At 35.9% G+C, this 15151-nt stretch overlaps 1 protein-coding gene and 2 pseudogenes across 9 annotated transcripts in view; 2 read left to right on the top strand and 1 right to left on the bottom strand.

Annotated features, from left to right (window-relative positions):
- Positions 1 to 4823, bottom strand: part of TENT2 (terminal nucleotidyltransferase 2) — a 48276-nt gene extending 43453 nt beyond the window's left edge. For 2 of the 9 annotated variants that reach the window (XM_039874912.1, XM_039874910.1), the window contains exon 1: positions 4207 to 4704. The gene's annotated coding sequence lies outside the window, so the exon portion shown is untranslated. Of the gene's footprint in view, positions 1 to 4206; positions 4748 to 4777 lie in introns of those variants that run through there. The other 7 variants (XM_039874905.1, XM_039874906.1, XM_039874903.1 and 4 more) reach the window with 7 other exon arrangements.
- Positions 640 to 951, top strand: LOC120612476 (U6 snRNA-associated Sm-like protein LSm7; annotated as a pseudogene).
- Positions 4824 to 14757: 9934 nt separating the features above from the next.
- Positions 14758 to 14876, top strand: LOC120612638 (uncharacterized; annotated as a pseudogene).
- The last annotated feature ends 275 nt before the right edge of the window (positions 14877 to 15151 follow it).

Below are 15151 nucleotides of genomic sequence, written 5' to 3'. Positions count from 1 at the left end.
TCCAAGAACAGAAAAAAATAAAGTACAAATAAATAAAACAAGAAAATTTCCAGGGCTGAAGAACACCAATCCTTAGATTTAAAGGATCCAATGAGTAAAAAGCACAGTTTTAAAAGATAATACATATCAAAGTATATTATGGCAAAATTTCAGAATATCAGGAAAAAGCTTATAAAATACTAGAGGAAGAAAATGTTAAAAACAAAGGGCTAGTAATCAAAATGACTTTGAACTTCTCAAAAGCAACACTGGAAACCACAAGACAGTGAAGACAATGCCTTCAAGTCTCTGAAGGTAATGCTCTTGAGGCATAACTTTATACCTAGCTATACTATCAATGCAAGGGAGAATAAAAACATTTTTAGACATGTATCAAAAAAGGAAATAAAACCTAGGACCTAGGAAAAGGAAGATCTGACACAGAGCACAAAATTCCCCAGGATGATGTTAAAAGAAGCTAAAATTAGAGGAGGATAGAGGGCTTCAAGAAAATATCCATGGAGGGAAAAAACGTTAATCTGTAGATTACCTGATGTATTTGACCACAGAGAACAGTTCTGCTGAAGGGCAGAAATAATTACAGGAACAAAAAACATCAAGCTAAAAACAAAAGGAGGCAGAGCTGAGTGGTGCGGCAAGATGGCGGACAAAGAGAAGAAGAAGAAGGAATGTATCTTGGACCTGTCGAAGTACATCAACAAGGTGATCCAGGTGAAGTTTCAGGGAGGCCGCATAGCCAGTGTAATCCTGTAAGGGTTTGACCCACTCCTCAACCTCATGCTTGATAGCACCATTGAATACATGAGAGACCCGGACAACCAGTACAAGCTCATAGAGGACACCCTCCAGCTGGGCCTGGTGGTGTGCAGGGGCACCTCCGTGGTGCTCATCTGCCCGCAGGACAGCATGGAGGCCATCCCCAACCCCTTTATCCAGCAGCAGGAGGCCTAGCAGGCAAGGATGGCAAAGATGGGCGCCCTTGGACTTGCAGCTGCCCCTGGAGGAACAGGACTTCCTTTTTTTTTGTATAGGTTACATTTTTGTTATCTTAATAAAACTGCAAACCTCAAAAAATAATAATAATAAAATAAAAGGAAATACTAAACTACAGAAAAAAACTCAAAAGGTCATATAAAAAAAGAAAATATAATCAGTTACCTACTTGGTTCTTATAATAACAAATATTGAAAATGCTAATTTAAATAAATTGTAATATATATAATTTACTACATATTGTATTATTATAGTATATGTATTTACACATTTACATACATCACAATTCATGATGAGAGAGTACATAAAGATACTAAATCCCCATTTTCAGTAGATGTCAATTCAAGTGAGCTATAAAAGTTTTGGTTTTGTTTTTTGGGGTTTTTTTAGAACAGAAGAAAATAACACTTAAGTAGCTAAAAAAAAAAAATGGTATTTGCCTCTGGGTATTGAGACCAGATGGTTGGAAAACTGGAGCAGAGACAACAAGAGAGAAAAAGAGAAAGCTCTGGAAAGAAAGAAATCCCTATACAAACTTCGTTCCTTTTTTTTCAATTCCATAAGATTAAAATTCCCTACTCAGGCCACAGATAGTGAGATTCACCAGTGCAAGGTTCATAACAGATTTCTGGGCAAGAGTGTCAGGCCACAATCAGATTTATCCCAAGTGCCTGTCTCTAATTTGGACCAAAGAGAGGTGTTATCATCAAAAAACAAGAGTTTGTGAACTTTCTTCAGCAGGCCTGTATCTCATTATAGATTTTTTTTTTTAAAGAAATACCATCATATCTGCTAAACTATACTCTTGATTTTCACTGCTCAGAGGAAATGGAAAATGTTCTGAACCAATCGGTATTCCAGAGAATCCTTTATTAAAAGTACACTCAATAATCATAGAATGCCAGATTCAAGACTGACAACTAACTAATGCCTTGTTCTACCCTTTGCCAGAATTCACATTCTTTCTTGGTCTTCTTTACTCTGTTTTTCTGACCCAAACCCCATAAAAAAATTCCTATTTCATATGATTCCTGAGAAAATGATATTAAATGCCATTCATTACTGTAATGAATTCTGCTCGATATTTCATTTATTAGAATATATACATATCTGATCAAATAAGAAACAGTTTGTATTCAGAAAAAATTGGAATTAACATGTTCTATTTTCAGATTATTTAAATCAGTTCAGTTAAAATTCTACACTTTGTTTATACATATAAATAGTATGTCTGTGTTTTTCTTCTGGACCCAAAAAAATCCTATACACATGCATTCATAATTGAAGACTCAAAATGACTAATAGCCCAGACCTCACCTTATTCCTATCCAATTACATGGTCAGATCCAAACTAAGAAAAAGTCGAAAGAAGTCTTGTGGCCCAGGATTACTCTACAAAGCTAATAACCAAATTATCCAAGGCCAAAAAGCTTAGGATTCCATAGCCAAAAGTTTACTTACTTTAGGGCAGATACCAAGTTCAACCAATCTGAAATTCCCAGCTAACCATCAAAGCTCTTTTTGGAGTCCCTCCAAAGCAAAATATCTGTCAGGTGGTCTTCAGTATGAATCTTGGCCTTCGAGTCTGGCTCTTATCAGGCCAGCCCTCAAAGTAAGGAGCATCTTTCCTAGGGAATTTAACCAATGGCATTCAGTGCTCCCCAACATAGGTATCCTGCAAGACCATCCACAGCTAAGAAAGTACAACAAAAGCTCGTGAATTTCGATTCCTCTTTCTTGTACTTTTTCTAGTACGTTTCAACTCTGATTTTGATGATAAAAATGTCATCAAAATAATAATCTATCATAAACAATGTAAGAAGTCATTTTTAAAATAGAAGAGTTTCAGCAAAACTATTACCGCACCAGAATTAAAGGGACCTCTACAAAATTTTAAATCTTTTTCTTCATATTCTGAAAGGCCCCTTCACCAAGTAGAGAATGATCTATATAAAACTCTACGTCACATTAATTGTGGTAACAGGTATAAGAAATTTTATGATAAATAAAATCCAGATATCGGTGGTATCATATTTTTCTTAGCTTGATAATTATCAGTTTTTCAATCCGTACTTGACTATATAACAGAATCATCTAGGTAAATTTTGAACTGTTTTAAAACCATTGCATTGGTTCTAGCCTTAAGGAGAGACTCTTAAGGACTGCTTCTTGACTAAGGTTGACCCAGTGGGAAATTATATGGGCTTATTTGTGAATAATTATACATGAGACAAGCTGTGATGGATTAATTTATAAAGTAATTCCTAGTGATATAGTATTCGATCCTATAACTTACAACCTGGAATTTCTGTCCTAAACTTGACCTCTCCTCTAAGGAATTAGAGAACACTCAAAGTTACATAATTCCTTCTTCAGGATTCCCTGGAAAGCAGAATCTACCAAGCATAAAAACAAGAACTGTAGAGGCTAAATCAAGTTACCCGTCTACTTTGTAAACTCACTTTTCTCCACAATGAAGAAAGTCCAATTCCTAAATCCTACTCACCCACTGTCAAAACCACCTGCAAGTTTTGAAAAGGGCATTCCTTTTTATTAAGAATTAGATTCCATTCAAGTGTTAAAAAATAACCTAGTCACGTGGTTTGAAATGGACATTTCTTGACTGATAAATGGCCAGTTTCACATGGGGCCTATCTGTTACACAATATTTCTAGATCAGACACAATTGGGGCTATCACACCAACAAAGTAATGTTATTTTTAATCGATACATATTAAGAGCCTTTTGGCTGTTAATCAGTACATGTTACAGTCGTGTAGTAATAACTATAAAATGTGATGGCATTTACAAAAATAGTACGTTACCTATAATACAAACACACAGATTTAGTGTTCAGTTAAGGTTTCTTTTCTCACAAAATCACATACTTACACACCCGTTAACGAGTTGTCAATTTAGCTATAATTTTACAATTTCTCTTTGCATCATTTTGTTCACCCTATTGGTATACGCGATCTAAATAAACAACTGCTAGTTTAAACAAAAACTTGAGAGAGCTCAAACAAGACAGATTACTTGTATAATCCAGAAGTTGTGAGCTGCATTATGGCCCAGAAAGATGAAGAAGCCATCTACTAAGACTGAACGGGATAAAAAGGGTATACAACAACCTGAGTCCTACCTGTGCACTCCCTGTAATGTGAAGAACGGAGGCAATGGCATGCCCATTTAATTAAAAGTCCAGATACTTACCTTAGTTCTTCACCACCCTTTGAAACACCATGCAGGAGTTCCAGGACAACCTTCCTCTTCTGGTCCTAGATTGAGGACGGGGCATGAGGAACAGAAACGAGTGGAAAAAGTAATTGGTCCTAAGGTTCTTCAAAAAGTACGGCAGCCTGGGGGCCGCCCAAAAGTCTGGGATATCTAAACGATATTGCCGGAACCTCCCACGCAAAACAAACAGTACAGTTTCAAAAAAGTTCCCCGCGCCCCGCCCCCGACCTGGGCCTACAGGGTGCGTCCTGCTCCGAGACCCCCTGACTCCCAGGTGTCCTTGGGGAAGGGCTAAGGAGGGCCTACCGGCACTGCCCACCCGAGAGCTCCACGGCCGGGCAGCGACGGCCCGTGCGCTCGGTCGTCGCTTCCGCCCGAGCTAAAGGAGGTAGTGGCCCGCGGAATGACTAGGCCCAGCTCCGGATCCGAATTGGGACCTAAACTCTGGCCTTGCCAGCGGGGGAGGAACGACACAAAAAAAGGCAGGGCCAGAAAGGGCGTGCGAGGTTGGGGGCGGTGGCAAGAGGCGGAACACCAAAAAAATCACCGAAAACGCGGCGTAGAAAGCCCTGTCAGAAACACCCGGAAGACCGACGTGACCCCGGATGGGAACAGCTCGGGAGCGAGAGGCCACACTTCCGGCATCACCCTCGCCCCTCCTGCGAGCGCTTTGCGCCAATGCGCAGGCGCACGACTTCTGGGCTCGGTTGAGGATGGAGGTGGACGCTCAGCGGTTGTGAGCGCCGAGTGAGGAAAGGTCTAGGACTACCCTGCGACTAGGGAAACTAGGCAGTCGGCTGCGGGCCACCCGCGGAAGGCTGTTCTGGCCCTCTGCCCAAGCTCACGCGCAGCAGTTCTTGCTCTGATAAACACTGTTTGTTGATACGTCGTGTCTCAGCCTGGTGACTCCCCCGCAGAGAAGATTTTCCTGATCCAGCTTTCCCTCTCTCTTCTGCACCAATCGGTATTAAGCTTTGTTATTTTTCCCCTCCAAGGAACTGAGATCTGTTTGGGCGTGATAATCCCTTATCGCTAAATTCTGAACTCAGCGCCTTACCCATAGTAATAGCTAACATTCCTTAATTCAACAAATATTTAATATTTGTTCTTGAGTGAGCATTAATAGTTGTGAAGATGTCTAAGCTGTTGAATTTATTGATATAAATCTGTTAACAATATTCCTTTATTGTCCTTTTAATATCTAAGAATCTCTCCACTCATTCCTGAAATTGGTAATTGTGTCATTTTTCTTTTTTCCTAATCAATCTGGGGAGAGGCATATCAACTTTACTGATCTCAAATCTCAAAACCAGCTATTGTTTTAATAGATTTTCTTTATTGTTTTTGCGTTCTATTTCATTGATTTGTGTCCTTATGTTTATTTCCTTCTGCCTTCAATTTTTTTTTTGATTTTTTAAAATCAATTTTATGGTTTTTTAACTTGAAAACTGAAGTCTTTTATTTGTAACGTTTCTTCTTTTGTAATATAGGCATTTGGTAGGATGTGTCCCCCAAAGTACTGCTTTAACTGCATCCCACACATTTTCCTTCATTTTGTTGTGGCCTGTATAGAATAGACCAAACCAAGTATGCTCTTAATGGCTGTTTATTAGCCGGCGGCTGTCCTGTACAAAGGATCAGCCCCGAAATACCAAGATACAAGGTTTTTAAGCCCTAAATCCCATTCCTCATTCTGTCTTAAACACAAAGGTCCATCTTTCTCCTATTCACTACCTGTCAACCCACTGGTCAGGTGTGCAAGCAGGGATAAGCAGAAAGCTTGTTGTTAGAATGTTACGTTCCTATGGGTGATTGCCTTTGTTCCCATGGGCAATAGCCAGTGTTCCCATGGGCGATGGCCAAACAGTAATTTTCAGCTTATATACAATTGATTATTTTTCATGCCACGCAAGCAAGCAGGGTTACACAGGCTAAAATTGGCAGTTAGCGTATGAGCTCATTGTTACAAGTTTCATGATTTACAGAACGCGGTTAGGGGTTCCAGAAAGTAGGCCTAAGGTATAGACTTACTTTGTCCAGTTTCAGGTTTTAATTATCCTTTAACCCTTTCGCATTTCAGCAGGCTATCACAATTTCAAAATACTAATTTTCCTATAGATTTTTTTATTTGAACCCTGAACTATTTGTGTGTTATGTAGTCTCCAAATATCGAAGAATTTTCCAGATATCTTCTTGTTGATTTGTAATTTCGTTCCATTATGACCAGAAACATTTTGTACAATTTGAATAATATTAAATTTATCGAGACTTGTTCTGTGGCCCACAGTATGGTCTGTCTTGGTAAATGTTCAGTGTGCATTAACCCGAATGTGCAGTTGTTGGGTGAAATGTTCTAAAAATGTCAATCATATCCAGTTAGTTGATGTTACAAATCTTCTAAATCCTTGAGGATTTAGAACCTACTGCTTTTCTGTCAACTTATTCTATTAATTAATAAGAGAGGAGTATTGAAAACTGACTATAATTATGGATTATTCTAGTTCTCCTTGCTGTTCTTATCAGTTTTTGCTTCATGAATTTTGAAGCTCTATTATTAGCTGCATAAACATTTAGAATTATTCTATCATTTAGATGAACTTATTCTTAATGGAATTGATCAAGAAAAATTATTATCATGAAATCATCCACTTTACAAATGACTCTCTTTTTTCCTGATAGTATTCTTTGTTCTAAAGTGTAGTTTTTCTGATGATAATACAGCCATTCCAGCTTCCCAGAAAATGGAAGAAGAGAAATTGCTACGCCCCAATTCATTCTGTAAGACCAGCATTATTCTAATATCCAAACCCAAGATGTTACAAGAAGACTACAGACAATAACCTTATAAATACAGGTGCAAAATTTTTTAACAAAATTCTGTTTTTCTTCCACAATATATTTAAAAAGATAATACATCATGACAAAATACAGGCTTATCCCAGGAATGCCAGGTTGAATTAAATTGGAAAATCAAACAGTATAGTTCACAATATTAACAAGGCTAAGAAAGAAAAACTGCATCAATGGATGCAGCAAATGTATTGGACAAAATATAATATCCATTCCTAGGAATACAAGGAAACTTCCTCAACTGGATAGCATCTATAATAAACAACATACTTAATGGTAAAGAACTGAATGCTTTCACCTTAAGAACAGGAACAAGACAAGGATTTCACCACTTCTTTAGCATTGTACTGCAATCCTAGCCTGTGCAATAGGCAAGAAAAAGGAATAAAAAGCATCCAAATTGAAAAAGAAAACTGGCTTTGTTTGCAGATGATTTGATCTATGGTGCACATCCTATAATATCTACAAAAAGCTACTGGAACTAATAAACAAGATAAGTGATACTACAGTATTAAAAAAGCCAACATATTGAAGTCAATTATATTTGTATTAACGATCGAAAATTAAAATTAAAAATACCATTTAAAATGCCATCAAAAATATGAAATACTTAAAGACAAGTTTGCTAAAAGATATACAAGTTGAACACAGAAAATATAAAATATGATGAGTGAAATTTAAGAAGACACAAACTGAAAGATATACCATGTTCATGGGTCAGAAGACTCAGTACTATAAAAATGTCAATTCTTCCCCACATTAGCATATAGATTTGATACAATCCCAATCAAAATCCCAGCAGGCTTTCTTTAGTAATTGACAGAATGACTAAAGTTTTTTTGGAAATGCAAAAGTCCTAGACTAACCAAAACAACTTTGAAATAGAAGAATAAAGATGGAGAATTTACACTACACTACCTGATCTCACTATTTATTATAAATCTACATTAACCCAGATAGTATGGAATTGATGTAGAGAGAGAAATAGACGAAACTGAAGAGAGAGTTTCAAAAAAGTTCCATATATCTATGTGGTCAACTGATCTTCAACAAAGGACAAAGGCAATTCAATAGAGAAAAATATTTTTCAGCTAATAATGCTAGAACATTTGGCTATCCATAGGTAAAAATAAAGAAAATCTCATACTATATGAAAACACAAAATGGATCATAGCTCTAAATCTAAAATTTTAAACGTTTGGGAAAAAAAAAGGAAGAAAATGTGTGTGACCTTAGGCTAGGCAAAGACTTCTTGGGTATGATAACCTAAAGAACTACCCTTAAAATAGAAACGTGATAAATTGAACTTGATCAAAATGTAAAACTTCTTTTCAAAAGACACTGTTAAGAGAATGAAAAGACTAGTCAAAAATTGAAGAAGATATTGCCAATCACATTTCTGATAAAGAACTTGTCTCCAGAATATTATTTTTAAAAACTGTCATACCTCAAAAAGAAAATAAGCAATCCATTAAAATTTGAAATGACACCGAGAAACTATATGAATGGCAAATAAGCATATGAGAGGATACTCAATGTTATCAGTCATTAGTGAAATAGAAACTAAAACCACAAATAAATACAACTACCTATCTATTTAATGGTAAAATTAAAATGACTAGCCATACAAGTGTTGTTGAGAATGTGGAGTAACTACAACTCTTCTATACCACTAATGGGAGTATAAAATGGTAGAACTTCTTTGGAAAATGCTTTGACAGTTTCTTAAAAGTTAAACATATATTTGTATGTGGCCCAGACATTCCACTCCTAGATATTTATCCAAAAGAAGTGTATGTCTACACAAAGACATGCACACAAATGTTCATTGCAACTCTGTTCATAATAGGCAAAAACTGGAAACAACCCAAATGTTGGTCAACAAGTAAATGAATAAACAATTCATATGTTTGTACAATGGGATAACTACAACTCCGAATAAAAAGAAATTAACTGTCAATATATATGCCACATGAATGAATCTCAAAATAATTATGAGTGACAAATCAGACAAAAATAATACGTACTATATGTTCCCATTTATATAAAATTCCAGAAAGTGCAAGCTAATCTTTAGTGAGAAGGAAGTTACTGGTAATGTGGATAATGGAAGAGTGGGGTGGAGGGCTGAGAAGGGCAGAAGAGAGAGATTACAGGGAATACAAGGAAATTTGGGGGAATAATACTCATGTTTATTATTTTGATTGCTGTGATAGTGTCATGTGTATATTCATATGTAAAAATGTGCAACTTATGTGTCAATTATACCTCAAAACTTATAAAAAGATTTTTAAACTATTGGTGCATGTTTCACTTTTAATGAATCCTTTAAACTGCATGATTTTAACATCCCAAAGTAGTCAATTGGAAATACCAGTTCACAGAGTTATGCAGATCTAAATGTTGACGTATTTGATCCTACACTATGAAAAAAATCACAAGTGTTGGCAGAAGGAATGCAGTTAGCATTAATACGATGGCTAGGTGAAGGGCTAGGGGCAATTGGGAGCAATTGGGGGGATCGTTTTATGAACTCTATAGATGTCCAACTAATATACTGTATACTTGAAACTAATTTAAATAATTTTTTTTAAATCACGTGTTAATATCACTTCCAGTCTCTTCAGAAGAATCTTAAGTATTTGGAAGCTGTCAAAATCACAGTGATGATGCAACTTTTACAAAATTCTTATTTTTTCTTGAAAGCTCAATTATATCAATGACAGTAAATACTATCAATTGTCTTCCCTGAACTGGTAGTTATACTTCATTGAATTTTGAGAAAATATTAGCCAAATACCCAAGTCTAAACAACCAGTTTGTATTTAGTAAATATTTTAATAAAAATGGTGTTCCATTATAAAAGCAGCTAGTTCAGTTTGCAACTCTAACAATCTCATAACTGTTTTTCCTTGATAGAATTATAGTTATTTGGTATGCCACAGAAGTGCCTTATGAATACTGCCTATTTTTTTATACAGAATATTTTTAAATACATGAATTTAAGGGTCAATATTTCATAGCATTAAAAATTTTTACTGCTTCATTAAGAACATCCTTAAGTAAAATTGTCTTTTTTTTTTTTTTTTACTGCAAGAGAATGGCAGTGAAGGATATAAGGACTTTGATTTGTGCCAGTGGTCTTCAACTGGAGGCAATTTTGCCCCCAGGGGACATTTAGCACTATCTGGATTCATTTTTGGTTGTCACAACTTGGTAGGGCACATGATTGCTACTGGTATCTAATGAGTACAAGCTGAGGATACTGCTGAACATTATAACAATGCACAGGACAGCCCCCACAAAAAGCATTATCCAGCCAGTATTCCACTATATGGATATATCACATTTTGTTTAGCTATTCATCAAGCGGTGAACACTTGGGCTGTTTCTACTTTTTGGCTATTATGAATAATGCTGCTATGACCATTTATGTATAAGTTTCTGTTTAAATATATGTCTTTAGTTATCTTGTGTATATACCTGGAAGTGAAATCGCTGGGTTGTATGGTAACCCTGTGCTTAATTTTTTAAGGAACTGCCAACTCTTTTCCAAAGTGGCTACACCGTTTACACTTCCACCGGCAGTGGATGTGTTCCAATGTCTCCACATAGTTAACAATACTTGTTATTATTGTCTGTCTTTTATATTATAACCATCTTAGTGGATGTAAAGTGGAATCTTGTGGTCTGCAATGATTTACTTGAGAACCATCAAAGCAAATGTAAAAACAATGAAAAAGGTAAATAAATTTTTAGTGTTATTATGAAAATAATTTTGACCTTGTGACTCCTGAAAATGTCTGTGGACCACATTTTGAAAATGACTGGAGCAGCAGGGTGGAATACCTAACAAGAATTGATAATAGATTTATTGGGAATTTACTATGTGCCAAGCATCTTGCCAAGCACTTTACGTAAATTATCTCTTATAATCTGATTAACAGTCCTCTAAGATTGCTTTTGTTATCCTCACAGTACAGGTTAGAAAACTGAGTCTCAGTAAAGTCAAGCAATTTGCTCAATGTCCCACAAATAATTCCAAAGACAAGCTTTGGTTCTAGATAGCTTGAGACCAGCATTCTATGTCTCCTCCCCTAGCATAGTGTAGGCCCTCCCTCACTCAACTCCCAGCTTTAGGGCAGAGTCAGGGAAGAAAGGCAGCAGTAAGGGACTTGGTAATGTCCCTTACAAAAACTACTTGATAATGTAGTTTTTGTGATTATTAATTTTATATTTGGCGTATGATTGGTGTCTTGAGCTCTTCGGTAATGTGGAGTCATTTACAACTTCTAGGTTCCTTCATTCTTGCTTTATTAACTTACATCCCCATTCTCCTCTCCCTAACACTTTGCTATATCTGATGAAAATTTTACTTTCTGAAAAGGAGATGGGGGCAAGGAGACAGGTCATTTAAAGAGAAACTGACAGTCACTAGTCTACATGGCCTTCTTGGCACAGAAGAGAGATTCTTCAGAATCAACCACTGAAGAAACTGATTTACAATCAGGTGCTGGAGCTCTACTCTTTTTGTTCGTAAGTGTACTTTATATATTCAAGAATCCATCTCCAAGGTTTCACTACTTTTGATTGAGCTTTGATATATATTAAAAATAAAGATGCAACCTCTCCCTAAAACAAATAAAGTAAAATAAAGATGCTCTAGAGAAACGAACATTAAGCTGAAATCTGCAATATATACTGCTGTGCAGGACCGCAGTAGTTTATTTTGGATGTGGTAATGTGTGGAATAGAACAGAGAGAGTGGATAAAAACAATGACTACTATTGTATTTTGTACCTATTATATGCCGTCTCATCTGGTGCATCCTGTGCATCTTGGAGGTGCAGAGGTAAACAAGATTGACTCAGTCCCTACCCTGCCTTACAGTTCAGAAAGAATAACCTTTACAAATTTAGAAAACAAAAATTTAATGGTGATAACTGAAAAAAGGAAAATACATGTTTCTATAAGAGCAAATAAATAGGGGATCTAACCTATTATAGAGGGTGTGATGGCTATGGATATATGCTGCTTGGATCTCCTGCGGGGATGAGGGGGTACAGTTGACTGACAACCGCAGCTGCTACCTCTCCCGATCTTTTATCACGTTTGGAGCTTAGGCCATACTTCTGAACTGCGATGGGCCCATGACTAAGCACAGCAGGACATAGGACTCCTCTAATGGACAAATCTGACTTGGGAGCTCACCATTGGTCTAGCCAAAACTCTTCTTAGAACAGTACGTCAGTCTTTTCCTATCAAATTTTCCTTTCTTCCTCCAGACTTCCACTGGAGCATGATGCTTTTCCTAGTTACTCTTGCTTCCTCCCCTTTATCTTCCACAGGAATCTCCTCTAATAAACCTCTTTCACATCTAATCCTATCTTAGCATTCACTTCCTAGAGGACCTGAGCTAACATAGACACCTTCCCTGAGAAAGTATCACTTAAGCTGAGACCTAAGGGAGTAGCGTTAGATGAAAATTTGAAGGAAGAAGAACAGTCCTGAGGAGCTTGGCGCAGTGCCTGGCACATGGTTAGTTCTCAATAAATATTGCTTGACTTGATGAAATGCAAAGTGCTTTATGCATGGCATGCAATTTTTCTTCATAAACAATCTTACAAGTGGAGTCCTATTATCCCTACTTTACAAATGACAAAACAGGATCAGTTTGTATCCTAGCTGTGCTTTTCCAAACTTGTCCAAGCTCGAGCAGTAGTTGAAAAGCACAGGTAGGATACAAACTGAGATGTGTTTGTTTCCAAGCCTGTTATTTTTAACTGTTTAACTACCAAGTTATATTGGCTCCCTTCAGAGGAATTGAAAACAGGCTTTGAAAATAAAATGCCTATAATATATATATTTTTAAATTCATGATCTAAAGGCTACTGCCGCTTCTAAAAACAGGGCATAGACATCCTGAACTACCCACGTGATAAGTATGAAAGTCATGAGGTAACTGGATAGGATTTCATTAATGATGTCTATGCTGTAAGCAGGGTTCTATAGTTAGAGAAACAGAAGGTTGAAATAAATTCTAGGAAGCTATTCTTTAAGTAATACCATATGGAGATACACAGATGTCTTTCTGATTAGAAAGAAGTGACTGAAGCCAGAGGTATAGAGTTAGATGATTATTATAGTGTTAGAACTCTTCAAACTTACCAACTTATCATCCAGTGTGATCCTTTTCATGTCGTGAGTACACTTTCAAAGGTCATATTTCTGTATGCAATTTGAGAATATATACTGCCTTTTGAGTTGAACAATGTTCTTGAGAATTCAAAATACACTACTTCATAATTCTATCTCTAATGAATTTGTTGTAGAACAATCTCAGCAAATGATCATAGAGTATTAGAACTAAAATGAAGTTCAGCAATTATCCCTGCTCCTCATTTCACACTGTAAGAAAATAATAGATGTATTAAAGATTGAAAAGGAAATAAATTAGTATGTACTAAGTCATTTGAAGTAGGTGAGGATGTAATTTGAACTTAGATAAGGCCTGAGAATAGATAGCACAATCAAAGGAGGCAATTGCAAATTCTACACAAATACACTGTGAATGTAGTTCTCTATTCATTGACCTGGATGGCGCCCTTAAAAATTTCAAGTTGAAATTACTGCCCTTGATTCCCATGCCTTCAGAAATTACTATAATAAAATACAAATGTGAATAGCAGTTTAGTCAGAATGATAAAATGACCGATTTGGTTGATAATGACCGAGGGGGATAATGGAATTTGTTGCTTTCCATGATTATAAAAGTAATAAAAGCTTATTGGAGAAATTTTGGAAACTACAGAAATGTGTTAAGAAGAAAATAAGAAATTAAAATTTATAGGGTACAATATAACTAAAGTTGCCTTTCAAAAGGTTAATTTTATAGAGACAAAAATAATGAAAATACTTGCTAATTAGTATTTTGATTTTTGTCATCGCAAATGTTTAACAAATATGATACAACATGGCCTAGATTAATATCACAGCTTGGCTTTTATTACTTTGAAAACTAAAGATGGACAATGTGAGATAATATTCTAAGAGATTCAAAATAAAAGGTAAATTTGGTGAATAGAAGAGTAATGTACAAGATAATGAGAATCTAAAAAATCTTTCTTAGTGGTCTGTTCCAAATAACTGGATAGAATAACTCCAATTAAATGAGTCAATTAGACAAAAACAAACAAACAAAAAACCTATTTTTTTCGTTGACCCAGTAGTCACTTTTCAAATAGCATTTGATTTTTCTAAGCTGAGTTCTGAAATTATATGACTTTGTAGACTTTTCAAAGTTATGTAAAGATTAACAAATTCTAGAGAAATGTAAAAGAATAAAATCAATATCACGTCCACTTCTTTACAGAGTTCATCAGTAAGGCTTTGTTTCACATTTACTCTCCTTGTTTCTTTTCTTCCTAGGAAGGTTTTTACTTACTAATGCATTTGTTCATTCATTTAAGCAGTCATTCAGTCAATCAACAAATGTTTATTAAGCACCCATTATTTGCCAGATTCTTTTCTAGGCAAATTGCCATAGCAAGAATGTCACCATTTAGGAGGTGGAGGGCAGTAGGAATGAAAACCCGAGTAGAAGAGGTAGCTAGCAGTATGTGAACAAGATTAAATCTCAAAAGAGCTAGAAAAGTGTTATCAAGAAATAGAGGTTCAGTCTACAACCATACCACCCTGAACATGCCAGATCACTTCTGATCTCAGAAGCTAAGCAGGATCAGGCCTGGTTAGTACTTGAATGGGAGACCACCTAGAAATACCGGGTGCTATAGGCTTAAAAAATAAAATAAAATAAAATAAATAAAAATAAATAATAATAAAGAAATACATGTTAATTCAAAAGAATCTTTCCTCAAAGGGAAAAGTGAAAAAAAAGGCTAGAATGAAAAGTGAACTGATTGTACAGAAAAGTAATTCTGGTAAGTATCAGAAGGTAATGCTTCAGTTTTTGAATTTTTCTATTTGTATTCTGGCTAGGTTTATAACACACTCCCTTCTCTCACAATTTCTTCTTAGTAAATTCCACTCAGAGAATAATTTTTCAGGGTAA

Source organism: Pteropus medius, unplaced genomic scaffold (assembly GCF_902729225.1).
Source record: "Pteropus medius unplaced genomic scaffold, Ma_sr-lr_union100, whole genome shotgun sequence".
Taxonomy (NCBI): Eukaryota; Metazoa; Chordata; class Mammalia; order Chiroptera; family Pteropodidae; genus Pteropus; species Pteropus medius.
Note: the sequence above shows the minus strand (reverse complement) of the source record. Positions and strands in the feature narration are given on the sequence as shown.